The sequence below is a fragment of the Leiobunum rupestre genome, chromosome 1, assembly GCF_980474605.1.
Source record: "Leiobunum rupestre chromosome 1, qqLeiRupe1.1.hap1, whole genome shotgun sequence".
NCBI classification, from domain to species: domain Eukaryota; kingdom Metazoa; phylum Arthropoda; class Arachnida; order Opiliones; family Sclerosomatidae; genus Leiobunum; species Leiobunum rupestre.
This window is the reverse complement of record NC_143384.1, coordinates 5,096,478-5,109,055: the sequence shown is the minus strand read 5'-3', so window position 1 is coordinate 5,109,055 and position 12,578 is coordinate 5,096,478.

Below are 12,578 nucleotides of genomic sequence, written 5' to 3'. Positions count from 1 at the left end.
GATTGTTATTATTTTTTGAATTGGAATAACCTTATTATACCCTTGAAATTATCAATTCAACTTGTGAGGGTAATTAAGTAGATTGGAAGTAATTAGTAGCTCTCAGCTCTCAGCTGTTAATTAAGACAGAGTTTATAATTAGGTAGTTTGAATTTAGTTAAAATTACTCAGTATAATTTATGATATTTACTTAAGTGTAAGTGTGTTTTGGTTTATTTTTCAATCACGATGAACTAAGACAAATCTAGTCTTAGACACTTGAGTACCAGTTCTGTACAATTCCGTAGAAGGGATATATATTGTTGGGTTATTGATGAAAGTTAAATCTAGAACGTTCCATAGACTGTTCTGAATAAAAATAAACATTTATAATTTTGCATAATTCTGGTTTCCATTTTATTTTCTAATCACTCGCCCACAACATTACAGTTCTGGCAATCCCGAATCAAATAAATTTTCGATATAACGGCGACGGGAAATTATTCTCGTAAATTTACCGCGCGGCCTTAGGGAATATTCTGTTAACAAAATTTCGATAAACTATCGTTTAATTAAAATCGGCCCGATTCCGTTAAAATTATAAACCAAAAAGCGAACGGTCGTTATAATACCCTCTGTAGATATTTCTTTCATTAAAATTTGCTTCGTATTATATTTAACTGATAAACTTGTTCTGTAAAAAGGGTTTAATCCAATTGTGTATTGTTGTAACTACTTAACTTATGATATTCTGAATAAATTAAAATTGGTCGTTTCGTCTCAATTATTTTAAATGAAATAAAATTTTATACCGGGCGGGATTGAACCGGGATTAAGTTTTTAGTAAATAACTTTGAAATGCGGAAATATCTTTAAGGATCGTCTAGAGAAATTAATACCCCTAGGGACAAAACTTCCGAGGAGAGGTATATTTTGGCTTGCCAACTTGTTATTTATGTGAAATAAAGCTTGCTAAATAAAAGAATTAACAACATGGATCTCCAAAAAAATGCCAAACATGATTTACCTTTCATTGAAATGAACATATACGAAGTAAACGTTATCGCCGAAATATATAATAAAATAAAGTAAACAATTAGTTTCCTCATTTCTTCAGCGTAATAATTTTCCCGATAGAAAACTAAAAGCAAAAACACATCGGCAAAGTCGGTAACCGCGTAAATACTTTCGCCGAATTATTTCGAAGCGCATCTGTACAGATCACCCAAACTGGCATTTACCCCGTACATGGACAACTGCCGTCTACCTCTATAGTTTTGAAAATCCTATTTCGTGGTACGTGAACGATGACACGATGAAATTGCGATGTTCTGTGAAACATATTTTGGGTTTTGGCAAGTTTACTAATATTTTAGTTTTTTTTAAATAAATCTTCTTCAGAATCTCCGCAACAAAAAACTGATACACCTAGAGATAACGCCTTGGATAAATAATAGAAGTTCCTACCTGGATATACAGGGTCTTTTTTTTTGCTGGGAAAAGTGTTTTTTTTTTCAAAAACTATTTATAGTACCGATTTCAAATTTGGAAGGTCAATTCTCTATACCGGGGGACATCAGTTTGAGAAATTTGAGCGTTTTCGGTAATGTTTTTCACCAATTTTGAAAAATTATTTTTCGACCACTAGGTGCGAGATAAAAAATTTCTATTATAAAGTTGTAGGCCGTCATCGAAAACCCTTAAAAATTGTTCACTCGACGAAAAACAATTTATTTTTCAGTGAAAATTCGAGCTTGAAAAATTTACAAGTTAGTGAAGCCAAATTACGATTGTTTGAAACGATAATTGAAACCGAATTACCTAATCCAGTTGAAACTTTGGTTAAAAAAACGACCGGATTTAAAAAACACGAGGCTATAGGTCAATCCTAAACATGCATTGGGTATTTAAAGGAAAACTTTGGGAGATTATTATCAGTGTTTGATAATATTTCGAACAATGCCTCGTTATGCAGTAGCTGAGCGTACCGAGATAGTTGCCATTTACTATGGAGAAGCAGCGCAAAACCTTAGAAGAGTGACTGAAATCTTCGCAGAAAGACATCCAAATGGAGCACCATCTGTAAATACAGTAAGACGAGCAATTCACGATTTCAATCAATTTGGTAACTTGCAACCTAGGTTTCGCGGATTGGGTCAACCGTATTTAGACTTCGAGAACAATGTACTCGCGTACTTTGTGGCATATCCTCGTCACAGTTGCGCTAACGCCGCTGCTGATTTGGGTTGTTCTGCAAATCGTGTGTGGAAAATTCTTCGTAAGAATCGCTATCACCCATACAGAGCTACGCTCCACCAAGGACTAATTGACGGAGACCATCAAAGACGTTATGAATTTAGCAACTGGTTACTAAATGCTGTCCAAGAAGATAGACAATTTTTGCGCCATGTTTTGTTCTCCGACGAAGCGTCATTTTCTAGAGATGGGCCCTTTAATCATCAAAACAGCCATCTTTGGTCTGACATCAACCCACATTGGGGTTTTGAATATCATCACCAGGTTCAATTTGAACGGGTCAATGTTTGGGTTGGACTTGTTGGAAACCGTTTGATTGGTCCCTTTTTCCTGCCGACGAACCTCAACGGCCAAAGGTATTTACATTTTCTACAGAACGAACTGAGTGACGCAATCGACGACCTTCCATTGGCTGAAAGACGTCAGTTGTGGTTTCAGCAAGATGGCGCCCCTCCGCATTTTTCCCGGCAAGTAACTGAGCACCTCAACAACGAGTTTCCTGAAAGGTGGATAGGGAGAAATGGTCCAGTGCATTGGCCAGCAAGGTCACCTGACCTAACACCGCTGGATTATTTTCTCTGGGGATTCGTTAAAGCAAAGGTATACGCCACGCCCATTGAAACTAGGGAGGAACTCATTAGACGAATAATCAGTGTTTGCCGAGACGTCACACCAGAAATGGCAGAGAAAGCGTTTGAGAACTTAATTGTCCGCGCACAAACCTGTGTTGCAGCCAATGGTGATATTATTGAAAATGTTTTGTAAAAATTTATGTGAATAAAATATCTGCATTTAAAAACCAAACGTGTACATTTTTTCAAGTGTGAAAACTCTACTACGTTTGTATTAAACTTGTTCCCTTTTCAATTATCGTTTCAAACAATCGTAATTTGGCTTCACCAACTTGTAAATTTTTCAAGCTCGAATTTTCACTGATAAATAAGTTGTTTTTCGTCGAGTGAACAATTTTTAAGGGTTTTCGATGACGGCCTACAACTTTATAATAGAAATTTTTTATCTCGCACCTAGTGGTCGAAAAATAATTTTTCAAAATTGGTGAAAAACATTACCGAAAACGCTCAAATTTCTCAAACTGATGTCCGCCGGTATAGAGAATTGACCTTCCAAATTTTAAATCGGTACTATAAATAGTTTTTGAAAAAAAACACTTTTCCGAGCAAAAAAAAGACCCTGTATAACTATATAGTCCCGCGTGCATTTGCTAAGGGTTTGTTACGGGTTCGGCCTTGTAGAAAGATACGTGTTACGGGAGTTTTGGAAATTATCCGCTAACTTCGTCGAAGGGGCGCTGCTGTCGCAAAAGCCATTTGCTGGTTAGGTTTTATTTCAAGTGATATATCCAGACCCAAATAGTCCAGTCAACGAATGCTCAAAAAATGGTATAGAGGGAGATTTTGGGAACACAATTTTTGATTTGGTAACTTTGTTTGGACTATTTAGGAGGTGAACATATCAAAAGTCCCCGCCCGTAGCCCTTGAGCCGGGGGTCCCATTTTTCGGTGTTTCGCTTATATCTCGGAAACTATGCGTCCTAGCGACATGGTCACTCTATACACAATGAAAGCTGATTAAATTTGCTACAGGTCTTACTCAGTCACGTGTTTTGATATCTTGTATAGTGTTCGAGATATCCGCTCTTAAAGTCTGTAATTTTGGAAAAAAACATTTTGCCTCACATTTTTTGCTCTTTTTGACCGGATAACCCTTCAACGATGCACCCAAAAAAATACATGCCGGCCATAGGGTTGTAAAGCATTAAATTCACTTCAATAATTTATATTATTTTACTATTTTATCTATTTTCCTTCCAATGTTAAAGCAATATCAGTGTTGAGCGTGAAATCTTAAGTTTTGCGACAACTGTCGACTAATGAATCTTTCAATTTCTCACCATTCCCAGTCAACGTATTGGCTGAAATATGCACCATTATGTACACATAGTGAGTACTGGACGTCTAAATAGCACAGATACTCATTTTAGAATATATACTTGTGGGCCCGCTGACCAGGTTCCTCACACTTAATTAAAGAAGATCTAGACCTATTTAAACGGGAAAATATGTCGCTATGACCATGTTTGTGCATATATGAGTGTCTATAAGGCATTGGGATAGTGTCGAGAAGTGAAGTCACATTGGCTAGTTGGCTGATTTTTCCGTCATTCTGACGACACAACACTCACGACATCGTTAAATGTGATACCAAAACGTCCCACTGAAACAAACAAAACCAACTATGACAAAAACAAACAAATGAGTGCCCAATTAGGTTATAACTAGCAGTAAAGCACAAAAACAATTTATTTTTTGTGTAAAAATAACCTAACCATGTCACAAAATGCTAGCCGAAACGCTCCTTGTCTATTAAAGGGCAACGCAAGCTCTGTGGCCAAAAAAAGAAAAAGCAACGTGCTTTTTAACCCCCTACACCCCCACTCGGTACTGGCGAGACCACGCAGAGTTTACCGTAAATTTTGCACTTTGCATACATATTCACACAAATGCTAGCTCACTCGCGTTGCCCTTTAAAACTATGAGACGCATTATCGTAGCGATCGCCGTCTATTATTTATGTTAGATACAATAAATCTTCAATAAAACAGCTAAAAACAATTTAAATTAATTAAAAATTAGATTATTTACCTTCCAATGATGTATTATTTTATTATTTACTAGCTTTTAATGAATTAGATCTGATTTGTACGTAAGAAAGTTAAACGCTGTAGCAAAAACGCAACACGTCCTGTACTTGAAAATCCCAACTAAACCTCCCTTTCTACGAAGTCCCTTTCTTTCAAACTAACTCCCCTTCTACGAATTTAACACTAACCCGTTAAAGGTCGGGACGGGCGCAAGGAACTAAAGAGAGGATATAAGGGAAGCAAAGGGGTCGTCCAAAGTCGAGTAAAATAAAATTGAATTATGAGTAAAATTGAATTAGATTAATAACCATGTGAGTTATTTGGAATTAGTCGCGTTTAGTTGGAAATCAGGCCCTGAACAATCCATTGAGTTAAAATTTCAAAGCTGTAGAGCTAACCGTTCTCGAGTTTTTAGGAACATGACATACAAATAAATATATATATATATATATATATATATATATATATATATATATATATATATTGGTTTGTTACCTTCTATGCACGCCCAAGATAATTGTCCTATTCGCACGAAATTTGGCCTGTGGAATTGTGGCCCCTGTCGTCATTTTTAGGGGCGTCTTGAGATGGCTAACCTTCGTAGTTTTTGACCACGGAACCGCAAGACAGAATGCCCTGACCTCGCGCTGTCAAGAGACACGGGAGTTTAGGCGAAACTATAAAGTCCAGGCGGGCTGAAAAGATGGTAGTCACGTGATTTTGTGGAGAACTGCAGCGTCATCTATCCTAAGAAATACGAACTATTATTAATTTTATTTTGCTAATAATAGTTTAAATTTGGATCGATTCATCTAAATTATATAGTTATTATTATTATTTAAATTATTTTGTAATAGAAGGTTGTAAGTTAATTAGCTGTCTGCAGTATCTGGAAGGAATATTTTTTTTATTTATCGTCGCACGGGCAACTATGAACACGAGTTACCGAATCGAGGTTGGCTGTGATATGGTAGTCACGAGATTTTGTGTTCCCATTTTAACAAGTTGGTTAAGACCAAATTTACGCCTATTGCCTCACTTAGCTGCTACATGGCACGACCTTCGACGATGGACAGTGTCCATGCTTCGACCCTTTTCGCTGGCGTTCATTCTCTTTTCACAGCCCTCTCCCCCCTCCCTCTCTATCTCTGTCAAGCAGGCACCTTTGTCCCGGCCGTATTCATTCCACGCATACCCATAATACCAACCGATTGCCATTTGATTTTAAACGCCTGCAATTTCCAATCAATCTTAGCTTCGCAATAACAATTAATAAAGCTCAAGGTGCGGGAATTAATTTAGAAAACCCATGCTTTTCCCATGGTCAGCTTTATGTGGCGTGCTCAAGAGTTAGAGCTGAAAATAACCTGTACATACTTACTCCGTACGGAGAAACTACAAATATTGTGTACAAAAACGCTTTATCATAATTACATCTTATAAAAATCAAAGAAAACAAATATGTGATATTTTGCACTATTAAACGTTTGCAATTTAAAAAAATTACTATTTACTATTTAAAAAGAATTTAATTTGCATATTTAAAGTAAAGTGCATGTTGTTTCCGTTTTCTAAACCCCAATTTACTGAACTAGGTGAAAGCCCGGCAAACTTTAAGACTATAGTTATAGATTATATGGCGTCGAAAGATGGTGATTTTCCAGTCCTACCAACATTTTTGGGCGATAACGATTTGAAAACTGGATGTCTAACAAAAATGCTAATTAAAATAGATAAAATAGTAAATTAATATATATTATTGAAGTGAATTTAATGCTCTACAACCCTATGACCGGAATATTTTTTGGTTGCATCGTTGAAGGGTTATCCGGTCAAAAAGAGCAAAAAATGTCAGGCAAAAATGTTTTTTTTTTCGAAATTACAGACTTTAAGAGCGGATATCTCGAAAACTATACAAGATATCAAACAACGTGACCCATTAAAACCTGTAGCAAATTTAATCAGCTTCCATTGTGTATAGAGTGACCATGTCGCTAGGACGCATAGTTTCCGAGATATACGCGAAACACCGAAAAATGGGACCTTCAAACCCCCTCCTCCCCCCCCGGCTCAAGGGCTACGGGCGGGGACTTTTGATATGTTCACCTCCTAAATAGTCCAAACAAAGTTACCAAGTCAAAAATTGTGTTCCCAAAATCTCCCTCTATACCATTTTTTGAGCATTCGTTGACTGGACTATTTGGGTCTTTACCCGTTGAAGTTTTAGTTTATCTGGTCCGCCTTCGGACAGTGGACCCTATTTAATGAGTCCCCACGAAAGGGGGGAAGGGTCGGGATCTCAAGCTGGGCAGGATCAAAGAATATTTTCTTTGGCAGGATTATAAGTGCACGCAGAGTCCGATGGGGTATTTTCGGGTTATTCCCAGAAACTTTCCATACTGTAACCACCGGATTCTACGTCGCCAATTTTCATCTCTAGCTGGTTACAATGATTTCGAAATGCGATACAAAAGAACGGATATTGGGCTTTTCACAAATACATTAAAATTTATTATTTATAGCAATGCATAATGAATTACTTCTTTTTCCGGGAATCCATCGCTCTACTTGGAATGCTTATCCTGCCGTTTCGCGTATGGGAAAAACACTCTAACTCCAAAAGCGCAGTTCCCAATAGCGCGGTCTCGATTATTAAGTATATGTATATACAAATTAATGAAAATAAACCAAAGGAAATTTAAAGGAAATTCCAACCTTTAGGTTAGGTTAGGTTAGCCGGGCGCGCCGCAGGCGCGTAGGCACTGTAAGTTAGGTTAGGTGTTTTCAACCCATTTGTTGAGATAGGGCTTACGAAAATCATATTTTAATTGGAAACTGTGGCGCTGGAAAACCACTTGTGGCCCCACGCTTTCGGGAAAGTGCGCAAACAGGAAACCGCGCTATTGGGAACTGCGCAAATGGGAACCGCGCTTTTTGGACACTGCGCTTTTCGGAAACCGCGCAAATGGGAACTGCGCTAGTGGTCATAAACCTCTCACATAGTTGCTTGTTAAGTTAACATAGTTACGTCAAAAAACCATCAGCCACTTCGAGACGAAAATCTGCCGCGATTTCAAGTAGAGGTATCAATTCCTGCTTTTTAACATTTATTTTTAAACACATAAACATACAACAATTAATTTCAATCATTTCAATTGCACTAGTAATACTAAAATTTAAGTCTAAACTATTAATAATTTTATTCTAATTTAAATTCAAACGCGTTTTTCAACAATACTCACCAACTTTAAATCTCGACATTTATATTATTTTAGAATTTAACGTATTAACTTTCAATATTTTTTTATTGAAAGTACAGTCAAAAATAGCTACAAACAAATAAAATATTTCCTTGGTGAGCACGTACAAAAATTGAATACAGTCGTTCAAATTTCGAAAAATACTGCAGAATATATTTCGTCGTTAAACGAAAAACAGTCTTTGCGCATGCGAAACTATTAACCAATCCGGAGTTCCCTTCCTAGCTAGTCTTAGATTTTGAAGAAGAAGCGAGGGTTAAAAATTCCCCTCCTTTTTAGTTCCACATCGATATATATATATATATATATATATATATATATATATATATATATATATATATATATATATATATATATATATATATATATATATATATATATATATCAAAGTGACACTATTGCTATGGACGGAATGTCGTTAAGTGTTGTTTGTTTGTTTCGCGTAAGCGTCAGCGACTACACGGTTATTGGAGCTTCGAAAAATAATTTCTAAAATTGGCGACACCGGGATTCGAACCGAGATTTCTAACCGCGCGGTTTCCAAAGCCGACGCATTTTTCAAGTGAGCCACGCCGTTCTCCTCGAATTTCATGCTTGAACTCTTAGCCTTGAACACTTTTATAGTTAGTAGGGATGCAACGGTTCCACTTTTTTGGACTATCTCGGTTCCGGATCCGGTTCCGGTTCTTAAATTTTTGCTTTATCGGTTCCGGTTCCGGTTCCGGTTCTCAAAATTTTAATTTATCGGATCCGGTTTCGGTTCCGGTTCTCAAAATTTAGAACCGATCGGTTCCGGTTCCTATACGGTTCCAGTGTGTTTAGTATTTATTAAAGTTAAATACACAAGCAATTCAAATGAAGTTCAAGAGAAATAAAATCCAACACATTTATTTATTTAGAATATAAAATTTGTTTTTGATAAATTATATTTTAAAAATAGTAGCTTTCTCAGTGACGTAGCTATGGGTTCGGGGTCCTCCCGTGAAACTGTTTTTGGGGTCCCTTATAATCATTAAGGCCGAGTCGCGATTGTCGCCATCTAGAGTGAGGGCTAACATGTATCGCCTTCTACAATTAGATTTAACACGTACTTGAGTGTTAAATATATAAAACGCTTAAAAATGGCTTTAAGCCCTAAGTGAAACGATTAAGATGAATCACGGCAATCAGCGTCTGGAGCATTAAAAAGAAAGGTTCTGGTAGATCTTGCAAGTCTGGAGTTCAGACTCCCAAGTCCGACCAGAATCACGATCTAGATGACTTAATGTAAAATAATTTAAAAAAATTATTGCTACTGTTCTCTCGTAGGGAACTCATGTTAGCGCGGTATTTGTTTATTCAATAAAGTAGGGTAAAAATGAAATCTTCTGTTTGAAAATTCCCACGGCTTCATCGATTCATGATGGAGGGGGGGGGAAATGATGTACTTTCAAGGTTTGGGGAGACATTGCCTTCCCTTCCGCTCCTCATTTCAGGCAAAGAGAAACGAAACGGGGGTCTAAGAGCTTAGCCCCGGATGTAGAGTGAGTAATCGGTCGCGAATGTCATAAAGGCATTAACAGTAACAACAGTTATCATACGAAGTGTATTTTAGTCTTTAGAGTCGTTTATTAATTTAAGATACACAAATCCACAATAATAAAATGAGAATGGTTTTGAATTTTTAAAGGAGTGTAGCTTCACCGAATTTATGTGTTACTGTTTGACTACTATGTAAATTGGCGGGAAAAGACACAGTTGAGCTTCTTTAAGCTTTATATGCTTTTAAATTGAGAATTTGAGCATTTGAAGATTTCAACTGACAAAAAGTTGAAGGGGCAATAACATTAGTTGCCCCTCCCAGCAAAATTCTAGGGAGGGGCATTGCCCCCCTGGTTCCTACGCCCATGCCTCATTTCATTGAAAAATATAAAGACGGGATTTCTATGACTCGTTTTGATTTCAATTGAGTATATCGTTCTAAATGGAGTCCATATTATTTCGTTCAATAAGCATTGTCATTTGTGAAATGGAAGCAAATGCGTAAGTTGAAATTTTAGATTTTCTAGACAAAAACTACCCAGGCCGGCGATTATATTATGCAAACGAATTAGCCTTACCTTAAAAACTTTAAATTCAGAAACACAACTTAGTTATTAATTTACAAGGTTTAACGATCTGCTATAAAACACGTGTCTCGATACTTTTCAAACTTCAGCACGTTACTTTCATTATGTACGTTGCTTGGTTATTTATGCGACGGTTATTGTGGTTGTATTTATAAAGTTTTGGGCGCGCCTGTTGAAACATAAAGAAATATTTGAAGCAAGTAAAAACTAGACGAGGCCTCGCGCGGTTCGACTGTACACAGTCCCATAGGCAATTTGGGGGCCCCTCGATGGGAGCCCCTCGATGGGAGCCCCCCCCCCCCCCCCCCATTGCGGAGTCTGCCGGGGCGTTATTTACGCCACTGGCTTTTCCGCTTCTTCTCCACTGAGTCGGTTGCGAGGGGGATCGAAAATTATGCATGCCCATTGCCCCACTAAATAATTGCTCGGAAGGCACACTAGTAGCAGTAGACGACAAATATTTTTTGTGGCGATGGCTACATTTGTGAAATTGTGTCGAGTTTTCCGACTTAAGAAAATAAAACTAAAACTATGGCGGATCTCCGGATTATGCCAGTTTTTTACCAAACATTTGGAGGACAAGCCCATTTTCAATTGAGAATACGTAAGGTTGTGTCAGTTGACAGTAACGTAGAAACCCGCATAAAGTTATCTGAGATAGGATAAAGATGAGCTTATATGGAAAACTAATAGTAAATTAGGAAGTTTAATTACTAAATTTCAACTTGCGCTTAATGTTGGTAAATAAAGTTATAGAACCGTTTAAAAACCGTTTAAAACAATGAAAAACTCGGTTCCGGTTCCGGTTTCGGTTATCATTTTTTTACAAATATCGGTTCCGGTTCCGGATACGGTTATAAAATTTTTATATTATCGGTTCCGGTTTCGGTTCTGGTTCCTAGAATTTACTCGGTTCTTCTCGGTTCCGGTTCCGGTTCCGATTATCCGTTGCATCCCAAATAGTTAGTTGTTAGGTAAGGGGAGACGTGTTGTGCTCAGTTTAAATTTTTGTAATAATTTTTGTAACCATTTTTCTTCTTTGCACAATAAACAAATAATAATAATAGTTGGTCCAGAGATGTCGCTCTTGTCCAAAAGTTTCCGCGCGTTTTTTGTTTGCATATGTCATCCAGCATTTAGTTTGTCGGGAAGTTTGAATTAAACCCGGGTGGGCTGGTCTTATTCGATAGAACTCTTTTTTCCACCCCCTCACGCGTGCCGTTCATTTTCGGCCCCTGCGACCAACCCCCTTAAAGGGAGAGTGACTGGAAAAAAAGTTGGTCTCATTCGATTGAACTCTTTGACGCGCACGCAGTGTCGTTAATTTCCGCCCCCTCCGACCAACCCCCTTAAAGGGTGAGTAACCGAAAAAAAACAGTTGGTTTCATTTTATAGAACTCTTTGACGCGCACGCAGTGTCGTTAATTTCCGCCCCCTCCGACCGACCCCCTTAAAGGGAGTGACCGAAAAAAACAAGTAGGTTTCATTCGATAGAACTCTTTGACGCGCACGCAGTGCCCTTAATATCCGCCCCCTCCAACCATAGATGAACGGACTCGTCTCACACATCCATAGACGTAACGCGAGCCCGAGCCGAGCCCTTCCTATAAACAATTAACATGCGGGCTCGCGGGGCTCACGAGCCCGTTCAGCTATGCCTCCAACCAGCCCCCTTAAAGAGAGAGTCACCGAATAGTACAATATCGTACCCCACGAAAATTGTTAAACGCCCTAAAAATTGCGATGAAATCATCGCACTGACGCTTCTTTAACTGATTTCCTATTTCCTATAACAAATCCGTCGCCAGTATGGGGCTAATAAAAGTGTTTCCTCTTTGTGACCCAGATGGTGGGCGGCATCCACTCTTTAACTTAGGATGGCAATTTATATATCAAATGATAAGAAATCACAGATTTTGTATTAGTTTGCCTACCTGTGTCTACTAAGGGTGTATGGGTTTGCCCACCCGAATACACCGATCTGGAACTAATATTACGGCCTGGGCCGACTTGTTATAACGTCTATTTGCGAGTAATGGTCCTTTTTGCCCAGCGCCCATACACGCGAGCGGAGCGGAGAGGAGAGGGGAGGAGAGGGGAGGAGAGGAGAGGGAAGAGAGAGAGACGCCCTAGTGGTCTTAATAAGTACAATCTGAACGACATGTTAACTACGTCGAGTATTGAAGTCAAATATGGATAATTATCTCAATCATCCTGTCCATTAAGTATCGCGGCGTAAGATTTACAATCACTACAACGGAAAACATTCATTGTAACGAGTTCTAAAAAAACTAATAATTATAAAACTTATGA